Source organism: Equus asinus, chromosome 24, assembly GCF_041296235.1.
Source record: "Equus asinus isolate D_3611 breed Donkey chromosome 24, EquAss-T2T_v2, whole genome shotgun sequence".
Classification (NCBI taxonomy): domain Eukaryota; kingdom Metazoa; phylum Chordata; class Mammalia; order Perissodactyla; family Equidae; genus Equus; species Equus asinus.
The window spans coordinates 51,041,638-51,053,169 of record NC_091813.1 but is presented as its reverse complement, the minus strand read 5'-3'; the positions used below and the strand labels follow the sequence as shown (position 1 = coordinate 51,053,169).

Below are 11,532 nucleotides of genomic sequence, written 5' to 3'. Positions count from 1 at the left end.
AAGATGAGGAAAGTAAGATACCAGGAGTTTAAACAGTTTTTCTAAATCCCCATGAGGGAGGTGTTATCATGATTCTAAACATACAGTTGGAGAAATTAAGGCACAGGAGTTTCTGCAAAGTGTTCAAGGTGGCCCAGCTGGCAGAGCCGGCAAGATTTGATGCCAGGGAGTTAGGCCACAGAGTCCATGCTTCTAATCCATTTAACATACGGTTTCTTAGGATTTTATATTTTTATTCTTTGCACTTTATTTTTTGTTATAGAAATAGAAAATTCTTTGATGAATATGCTCTTTATTTCTTCTTTTTCCTGATACATGAATACTCTGCGAACTTCTTTTTTTGTGTGTGTGAGAGAGATTGGCCCTGAGCTAACATCGGTTGGCAATCTTCCTCTATTTTGCATGTGAGATGCCATCTCAGCATGGCTTGAAAGTGGTGGCTAGGTCCACAGAAAGGACCAGAACCCACGAACCTTGGGCTGCAGAAGCGTAACACACGATCTTACCCTCTCTGCCACCAGGCCAACCTCAATAATCTGCTAAATTTGAAAGAAGTTTCTTAGGCTTTGGGATCTGATACACTGTTTCAAATGCATTGTAGAAAATGCTCTGCATGAGTGATACCAATTGGTTTTGCTTTGGAAATGTTGCTCTCGTATAGTTGCAAGCTACTGCATAGCACTTCCTCCATATTCCAGTAGAAGTTTGTTAGAAATCTGAAATAAATCTAAGTAAGAAAGTCAAAATAAAAATAGTCTAAAGACATTTCTATTCCAAAATCAGACCAGCCGAGCATTTCTTTATTAGCTCTGCCTGAGGAAACTATTCTTGAATGTTACATAAATGAGAGAATCCCAGAAGTTCTAGAACCTTAAGTTACAACCAGCACACGGGCACATCTCGTTGTATTGCACCTCACTTTGCTGTGCTTCAAAGGTATTGCTAAGGTAATTAATGAGAGCGGCTATACCAAACAACAGATATTCAGCGTAGATGAAATAGAAGATGAAGATGCCTTCAAGAACTTTCATTCCTAGAGAAGGGAACTGAATGCCTGGCTTGAAAGCTTCAAAGGGTAGTCTGATTCACTTGATAGGGGAGAAGGCAGCTGGTGACTTTAAGTAGAAGCCAATGCTCATTTACCACTCTGAAATTCCTAGGGCCCTAAAGAATTAGGCTAAACCTACTCTGCCTGTGCTCTATAAATGCAACAACAAAGCATGGATGACAGTATATCTATTTATAGCATGGTTTAGTGAATATTTTAAGCCCACTGTTAAGACCCATTCCTCAGAATAAAAGATTCTTTTCAAAATATTACCATTCATTGACAATGCGCCTGGTCACCCAAAAGGGCTGGTGGAGATTTACAATGAGATTAATGTCATTTTCACGCTTGCTAACACAACATCCACTCTGCAGCCCACGGATCAAGGAGTAACTTTGACTTTCGAGTCTTATTGTTTGAGAAACACATTTCCTAAGATTATAGCTGTCATAGGTAGTGATTCCTCTGAGGGATCTAGGCAAAGCAAATTGAAATAAAACCTCTGGAAAGGATTCACCATTCTAGAATCGTTAAGAATATTCGTCATTCATGGGAAGAGGTCAAAATATCACCATGAAAAGGAGTTTGGAAGATGTTGATTCCAACCTTTGTGGAGACTTTGAGGGGGGTTCAAGACTTCAGTGGGGGAGGTAGCTGCAGATGTAGTGGAAACAGCAAGACAATCAGAATTAGAAGGGGAGCCTGAAGATGTGACTGAATTGCTGAAATCTCGTGATTAATGCATGAGGAGTGCTTTCCCATGGATGTGCAGAGAAAGTGGTTTCTTGAGATGGAATCTATTCTGGGTCAAGATGCTGTATAGATTGTTGAAATGATAACACAAGATTTAGACTATTACATAAACATAGGTGAAAAAGCAGCAGCGGGGTTTGAGAGGATTGACTCCAATTTGGAAACAAGCTCTACTGTGGGTGAAATGCTATCAAACAGCATCTCATGCTACAAACAAGAAATCCTTTGTGAAAGGAAGAATCAATCAATGCAGCAACCTTTATAGTTGTCTTATTTTAAGAAATGCCAGAGCCACCCTAGCCTTCTGCAAGCGCCACCCTGATCAGTCAGCAGCCAGCATGATCCAGGCAAGACCCTCCTCCAGCAAAAAGATTACAACTGGTTGAAGGCTCAGATGATAGGTAAACTTTTTTAACAATAAAGTATTTTTTAATTAAGGTACGTACAATCCTCTTTAGGCATAATGCTATTGCACACTTAACAGAGTACAGTACAGTGTAAACATAACTCCTGTATGCACTGGGAAGCCAAAAAGTTTGTGGGATCCCTTTAGTGTGATATTCCCTTTATTGCCGTGGTCTGGAACTTGCCCCTCAATACCTTCAATGTACGCCTGTATATTTCAGTTATATACTTTAAAAAGTTGAAGTGCACACAAAGAAAATAAACTTCTCAAAAAATTGCAAATATGGCTTTATGTAACTTGCACGTCAAAAAAACATTCAATTCCCTTACAAACAGTCTAACTCATCTGATCAATAGGGCAAAGTCCAAGGTGAGTTTTGCTGGGTGAGAGAGAAAATCATTTGTCTTAGAATCATCAGGGTTTCTGGGGAAGCGTTCATTTTCTAGCCCCTTACCAGACTGATGGAATCAGAATTTCTGAGAAGAGTTATTTGGAAATCTACATATTATCAACCCCTCCATTCCCACTAAAATATGTGAACCAAAATAGTGATAAAGCACTCCTTTGGTTCCAGCGGACATTTTATCTCAACTTCCAGAGAAGCCTTTGTGGGATGTTATTTGACTCTCAATTAAAAGATCCAGTTAAGGCCCTACTAAGCCAGTAGAGGTTTCCTCAGTCAAGTCAAAGTCCAGACAACCTCAACTAAAGAGAATTGAGAAAAGACTAGACTGGCTGATAAGCCACAAAGAATGGTTTCAATTGAGGTAGATGAAGACCTATTTTGACATGGGCATCACAAATTTTCCAGGAAAAACCTCGAGGAACTCAGCCTTTGGAGTGTGTAAGGGAGAATTTACACTGTACAAATGGAGAAGTCCATAAGTAGGAAACACAGTTGAAGTGAAAGGCAAAGATGAAAGTGTGATTCACTATCACACTCCCCTGACACTCCACAATGCCACCCACAGACACACACACACACACACACACACACACACACACATACACACACCAATTCCAAAAACTCAGGATGCTGAAAACAGACGAACCAGTATCAGGCAGCCCACACAAACATTATGAACATCGCTCCTCGTTTGCTGTTTGTTATGTTCAGTTTGTCCTGCACAGTCTCAGGAGACAGACAATGATAAGAGCTGTTGCGCCACAGAAATAAGGGAAAAACAGTGGGGTTTGGGGTGGATTCATCTGAGATCTCGGCATTGGCTACTCACATATTTTTTTCATCTCCTTCATGAATAGAGAAGACAGTGATTGTATAAAGAGAAAAAGATGTCTTGTTTCTCCCTCTTATTCTTGTGATGAAGTCCAAAAGAAAAGGAGGAAAAACAGAAAATTGAGAACAAAATAAGTACATTTGTATGCTGAAGAGAGGGTGAGACTTGAAAGAGGCTTGAAGACTACCCTTTAACTACTCACTGTTGCAGATCAACTGATGAAGCAAAATCCACTTCTGATGGGATTTTAAGGATGACAAGGATTGATGTGTTGCTGAGATAGAAATACTCCCTATAGAGTTTGTCTTGGCTGATGAGCCGTGTTCTAGGGAGTCAGCAGGGAACTCAGTTTGATTAAATAAACTCATAAGATTTTGTTGACATTAGGAAAAGGACATTGAGTCTCTACAGAAACAGCAAAGGTATCAAAACTGATGGAGAAAGTGAAGAGAACTGCATGTACCCAGTAGACATATTTACTTAACTTTAGCAACTATATTACAGACGACAAGATGTATTTGAAAAAAGAATGATCAGTAAAATCTTTGAGACCTGTCTTAGGGGCCTGGTATTCCTTCTTCGGGTCATTATTTGCACCATCCTATGTACAACTAGCTATGGTTATGACAGTTTCCAAGGTGCTTATAAACTCACTGAGCATTTAAATTCATTTTCCAAAATGCCTGGGGTTGTCCAGCCTCAATGATACACTTCCACTCCTGTTTTTTTTAAAAATTATGTTATTGAGATGACATTGGTTTATAACATTGTGTAAAATTCAGGCTTATGTTACTGTATTTCAGCTTCTGTATAGACTGCATGGTTTTCCCCACCAATAGTCTAGTTTTTGTCCATCGCCATACATATGTGCCCTTTTACCCCTTTTGCCCTACACCCTACCCCCTTCCCCTCTGGTAGCCACCAATCTGTTCTCTGTATCTATGTGTTTATCTTCCATATATGAGTGAAATCATGTAGTGTTTGTCTTTGTCTGGCGTATTTAGCTTAGCGTAATACCCTCAAGGTCCATTCATGTTGTTGCAAATGGAATGATTTTGTGTTTTTTATGGCTGAGTAGTATTCCATTGTATATATACCACATCTTCTTTATCCAATCCTGTGGGTATATATACACCACATCTTCTTTGTCCATTCATCCGTTGATGGCCACGTGGGCTGCTTCCTTGTCTTGGCTATTGTGAATAATGCTGTGGTGCCTATAGTGGTGCAAAAACCTTTTTGAATTCTTGATTTCATATTCTGTGGATAAAACCCAGTAGTAGAATAGCTACATCATATGGTATTTCTATTTTTAGTTTTTCAAGAAATCGCCACACTCTTTTGCATAGTGCTTGCACCATTTTGCATTCCCACCAGCATTGTATGATGGTTCCCTTTTCTCCACATCCTCTCCAAGCACCTTTAAATTCACTATGTATTTAAATTCATTTCCCAAAAATGCCCAGAGTTGTCCATCACAAGCGATGCTCTTCTACTCTTGTATTTTGTTTTTAAAGTAGACATCACAGAAGATCCAGACCATCTTTTCTGAATTCTAAAAAACATGAAATTTGTCTCAGACCTGTCCTTACATCTCCCTCAGACATTCACCCATTCTTCAGTCACATGTTGCCTATATAAACTGCTCTGTGATAATCATTCTCAAGTTTCTTCCAGACACAGAATTTGATCCCAGGGGAGGCTTTTAGTTCTTTCATGTAAATATCTTTACTGAAGGAAATAGCGTTTAACCTGAAGGTGATTTAAGCTTATAAATGTTCAGCCTTCTTTTGTGTCACATAAGGGTACTAAATTAAGTCAAAGTCCATTTTGTGAGAGTGGTATAGCCTGAAAAGTAAAAACCAATGGAAGTAGACTACTTATAAAACGAAGAGCTCCACCAAAAATTTCTGCTTTCGTAAAAGAAATTTTCATTGAGCTGAATGCTTTAGGAGCGTTTTGAGATGCTTGAGATCTTTTCCCATTTTCTCTCTCTAGAACAGTCTGTACTAACATGACCAAATAAGACAGTACTGCATCTGTGACCAAAGGAATTGCCTTTTTTTTTGAGGAAGACTAGCCCTGAGCTAACTACTGCCAGTCCTCCTCTTTTTGCTGAGGAAGACTGGCCCTGAGCTAACTTCCATGACCATCTTCCTCTACTTTTATCCGTGGGACGCCTACCACAGCATGGCTTGCCATGCAGTGCCATGTCCACACCCGGGATCCCAAATGGCGAACCCCAGGGCCACCGAGAAGCAGAATGTGCGCACTTAACCGCTGCACCACCAGGCCATCCCCCTAACCAAAGGACTGGTCTTAATTTCATCATTTCCATACCAAACAGCAATATGGTATCCAGCAACTAAGACTTTTACTAACCTTATGGTTCCATGGAACTTTCCAATGTTTAGCGAATCTTAGTATTCTAAGATTTTGGAGGGTGTGCCCTTTTCCAATAACGGTCTGTCCAAATGTTAACTAAAGGCAAAATGGAAGAAAGTATTTGTAAAGCCCTGTAGAACTGGATACAATAACTTGTTCCTCTTCTTTACTCCACAAATCACTTCATTTTTTTTTATATCTTCTAAGAACTCAAAGATGTGAAGTATTGGGAACACATCATATCATATCTCATCAAATTATACCATGTCCTATTTCCTAACTGTGTCTGCTGTGGGACCTAAAAGCAATGAGAAGTCAAGGCACTGAGCACACTTAAGAAAGCCAAGATCATGGATTCTCAGTAACTTTTCTGTATTTAAAAGAATCAGGAGAAATGGCTGATTGCAGGGGTGGGGCAAGGAAAGTACAAATGAGCCTGGAACATCTTATTATACCAGAAAGTAAAGATGTACTCAAAGAATATGGAGATTTTGTCAAAAGGACACCAGAGCCAACTTGGATGTATTTGTGTTTGACTGTTTCTGGCAAAATTTGAGTCTTAAAATAAATAAATACATAATATTAAAATAAATGAAAAATTATATATTTGAACAAAATAAGAAAACATGAGCCTATACCAGGAGTAGGCAAATTTTTGAAGGTCCAGATAGTAAATCCTTTAGCTTTGCTGGCCAAGTGGCAGGATCAAAGTTATTTTGTAGGCACTTACATAAAAGCAAGAAAAAAGTTTACACAACTTTTTATAACTAATAAAAGTTTACAACAATTCTTTGTAGTACACATCTGCTAAGACAAGAGTAAACTCAGCGAGAGCTGTTTACAGTCTTAAGCAAGTTTATTTTCTGTGGACACATTTCTTCAGCTGCTTTACTCAAACACTGTTTAATTAACTCAACATCAGTAAACAGCTTACTTCGCTTGGCTAACAAATGAATCACTGACAAATTTATTTTGATTACAGCCTCTGTTCCATTTTTTATTTTGTGAAGAAATTCTGCTGTGATCAGATATTCTGCTTTAAATCTTTGTCGCCATTTCTTTCCTGTGAGTTGAACTTGTCGTGATGACTGGTAATATTGACGTAGACTGAATTCTTTTAGCACATCTCCAGTGACATTGTGTTGAAACACGATGCTTTACCAACTTCTTCAATAAAGATAATTCATACTCCACTGAGCCTTAAAAGCATGACATTCCAAGTCTACTTTTCTTTGATTTCTTGGTTTTACATGTTGAGTATGCACTGGTAATAGAAAAATAAAATATCAGAGTCTGATCATACACATGGCACATGAAACACTGCTGAGTTATAATGACATCATTGTGCTTTGTAGTGGAACAAGCAGAAGTGCGAAGCAATGAGCATGTGGAGTGCCACGTATGGTCTCTGTCACATTATCAGCTGGGTCATTGTACTTAAAAAGCTGCCATAGACATATGTAAATGAATGGCATGTGTGCCAGTGAAAGTATTCATTTACACTGAAATTTGAATTCCATACAATTTGCATGTGTCACAAAATATTATTCTTCTTTTAGTTATTTTTCAATTATAGAAAATTGTTAAACCACTCTTAGCTCAGAGGCCACTCACAAACAAATAACAAGCTGGATTTGGCCCACATCTGTAGTTAGACGGCCCCTGATCTATAATGATATGAATGAAAGAATGAATAAGAAAGGAATATCTTCTTTGGAATTGTATATCAAGTAATGAACACAGAAGAAAACACGGGGAAAATCACCTATTTATTTTAAAACTAACAAGTAAGAGTTTGAATGAGGAACAGCATATTTACATTTCAAAGTCTATTCCCAGAGACTATTAATTTGTTAGTAACAAAAGACAAAAGAATAAATTTACAGTGTGAAACTCTGGCAGACACCACTGAACCATGTCATCAAAGCTAACATCACTAATATTGAGATATACCAACATAATGTGCCTCTTATTATTTTCACTGAGGACGCATACCTTCGCTATATGTTTTTTCAAAATGTACAGCCTTACTCTATATTGAGGAAACATCAGGCAAACTCAAAATGAACAACATTCTGACATGTACTATCCAGAAATACCATGGGCAAGTAACATCAAGAAAGGAGAAGAGACCACTCCAGATTAACCCAGACTAAAAAGACATGACAACTAAATGTAATGCCTGATCCTGGATTTGATCTTGTCCCAGGAAAAAAAAAAAACTATATGTATATATATATATAAAGGCCACTATTCTGACACTTGAAAAAATTTGAATATATATTTGTGGGTTATATAATAGTATTATTATTACAGGAAATATCACATTTACTGATTTTGGTAACTATACTGTTTTTGTGTAAGAAAACATCTTTATTCTTAGTAAATACACACATGTAATTAGACATAAAGGGCCTTGATTTCACTAATAAGAGAGAGAGGGAATGGTGAAGCAATTGGAGTAATATATAAATAATTGGAGATTAGGGTAAAAAGTACACACAATTCCTTGTCCTATTTTGTGACTTTTATTTAACTTTGGAAGACTACAAAAATTAAAATTTCACCTTATTCCCATAGAACAGAGGCTATTTGCAGTGCAAGTAACCATCAAAGAATAGAATTCATTATGTGTAAATATTCCTATAAATTAGTAAGAAAAATATAAATAGCATAATAGAACAAAGAACAAAATTATGAACAGGCAATCATGAAGGGAATTAAATGTGGAATTAAAAATATTTTTAAACACTCTATTTGCTGCTAATCATGGAAATACAAGCTAAAACTACGTCATCCTTCTTGGATTGGCAGACAGTGAGTGATGACCCTAATGAAGGAGAGGAGGTGGAGCAGCAGGAACTCTCAGGTGTCTCCACAAGGAACTGAATTCTTCCAACAACCTGAATGAGCCTGAAAGTGGATTCTTCCCCAGAGCCTATGAAAAGGAGCACAGCCCTGCCAGCACAATTTCAGCCTTGAAGACCCTAAGCAAAGAACCCAGTCATGCCACGCTGGACCTCTGGTCTACAGAACTCTAAGAGAGTAAATGGGTGAGTTTTGAAGTGCAAACTCGTGGTAATTTGTTATGAAGCAATAGAAAATAATACTCATATTATTTAGCCTTAAAAGAACCTAGTGAGTTAGATGTTGTCAGCATCACCACTAAAAGTGAGGTGTCCGGAGATTAACCATCAGTCAGACAAGTGATAAGTGGCCTGGCTGGTTTCGACGATGATCTGACTACAGAAGCCATCCTCTTAATTCTGCTCCTTCTAGAATTACTCCCATGCCAGCAGTTCTCCTGGGCCTCTTCTCAAATTTAAAAGCTCTCAAATCTTCATCTCTTGATTTCTGTTTCTGTCTGTGCTTTGAGCATTTTGTTTTTTATCTTTCAGGCTACTAATTTCAGTCTCAAATGTAAGGATCCGTTTCTCTTGCAATTCATGTGAGAAATTCGTTAGTTAAGTAAACAGGTTTTAAACTCCTTAGGGGGGCTTTCTTTACATTCTCCTCATTATTCTCTCACTGGCTGCTGGGGTTTCTTGCAAAGGGCAGAGGTCTGGATGCTGGAAGGTATGTAGTCATTACCTATGTGGGCTAGTGGTGTGTCATTTCATGTTCTTTATGGTATCTTTCACTGTACAGAAATCTACATTTTGAGGTAAAAAGATCTATCGGTTTATGGCATTTAGATTTGTTGTCTTACTTAGAAAAGTCAAATCTGCCCTAAGAGCATAAAACCCGTGTGATATATTTACTTCTCTTCTACGTACAGCTACTTTTTCAATTTTATATATTTAGTTTATTAGGATATTAGTTTCAAAATTGCTAATAGCAGGATGAATTATTGCCTTTCATGTACATTAATTATTCAATCATTTTATGAATAAATCCCCAAATGATTTGAAGTCATGTATTATTTTCATTTGTGTACTAAGATTCCTTTCTAGACTTTCATCTATTTTTGTTCTAGTAACAAATCATGTTGATTATATGTGTTTTATAGTATTTTAAATACGTAGGAGGAGATGTTGCCTGTTCTTATTTTCCTGACCTACTCTAAAGATCACTCTTTTTGAAAATGTTCTTGAATAGTTTCACATATATGTTTTTATATTTAAGTTTAGTATTTCAAAAGCTTATTGGATTTCTGATTGTCGTTACAAGAAATGTATATATAAATATAAGAAATGTTAAGATATTTTTTTATCTTCCTTCTGTCTCTATAGGAAGTACATCTCACAATTTATCAGATATGAGTTTTTTCCTAATTATCTTCGTAAAGTCCTTTTACCATTTTTTAAAAATTTCTTGTTTGGATTTAATCAATTAATTCTTGTATATTTTGTTTTCAACTATCTTACTAAATTTTCTCACTGGTTTTATTAGTGTTTTAGCTAAGTGTCACTTGTTTTTGTATGCAAGCATATTATATACAAAGAATATTATATTAATTGAGGATTTGGAGGAGCTCTCATTCTTCTCATACATCAGCTGATAAGGAGGAAATTGATTTAAGACACAGGAAGGGGTGAGAGCTTGTGAGCACTGGTACAAAGTTTTCCCTGACTGCTACGTGTATATCAGGACTAGGGATTATGCGGTAGATAACAAGAACCACTTAGGCTTCAGTGAAGAACAGCCCTGGTGTTTTATCTCAGTTCTATGAAGTACTATTTGAATGACAGGTTATTTAACTGATCTAAATCTCAGTTTTCACAACTAGAAAAAGTTGGGAATTAAAGTATTTAGTGCCAGGTCCACAATTCTACAGTTGTTCCTGGAACCAGTTCCTAGGACTACCCCAAAACCCTATGCCCACACTTTGTTTCAGTAAATTGGAACAACTCCATAATTTGATACCTTATTTATCACTTGGCTTGAAGTTTTCACTTGTTCCCTTTCTCTTACTTATCGAATTTATGTGTATTTCAGTGGTCACAAACTCATTTCAGGTGCCGGCTTTAATTTCCTTGAGGGCAAGGACCAGTTTTAAGTTTCCAAACAACCTCAGGGTCCAGTACAGAAAGAGCAGCCAGTCAACACTCGCTCAGGCTCCTTGTGTTCATAGTCACTGGAATGATGGGCTAAACAGATGAGTGCAAAGGCTCCTGTTGATGTGCTTTCTGTCTCCATTTTTAAATCTGTCAGATAATAACATATCATCACCTCTTTTTGTGGCACCTCCACAATATCTCTGTCAGTTCACTTTTTCTGCCTCATAGACAAGGCTGCCTGTCCACTTGTCATATTATCATCCTTTCTTCATCCATGTAGCAGCAGACTCGATGTCATCACTTTGAGGTCGTGGATCCTCAAGACTTGGCCATTTCAGGAATTAACTGTTGATAAACCCCCATTTGTCCACCCCTCCTAAATGTTGTAGAACAAGATGGAGAGCTGGTCAGAGAGGGAGAGTAACAGTGTCTTCAACATTTGAAATTTAGGCTCAGAAGGAAATGAGGAAGATATTATTGGAAACAACTTAAGTGTCTGTCAATAGAAGAAGGGGCATAGATAATGCAGTATAAATATACACATACATATTTGATATACAAACATGATTAAAAAATGATTAAAAATCATCACATTGTACAATTTAAATATATGCAACTTGATTTGCTGATTATGCATCAATAAAGCTGAGAAAGAGAAGAATTTGCACCAGCAGAAACACTGCCAGCTTGGTCTAAAAGGAA

The 11,532-nt window shown here is 37.4% G+C and overlaps 1 pseudogene; it reads left to right on the top strand.

Moving 5' to 3' along the window:
• LOC106847067 (amine sulfotransferase-like) overlaps positions 1–11,532 on the top strand; it is a 175,475-nt pseudogene that overhangs the window by 86,328 nt on the left and 77,615 nt on the right.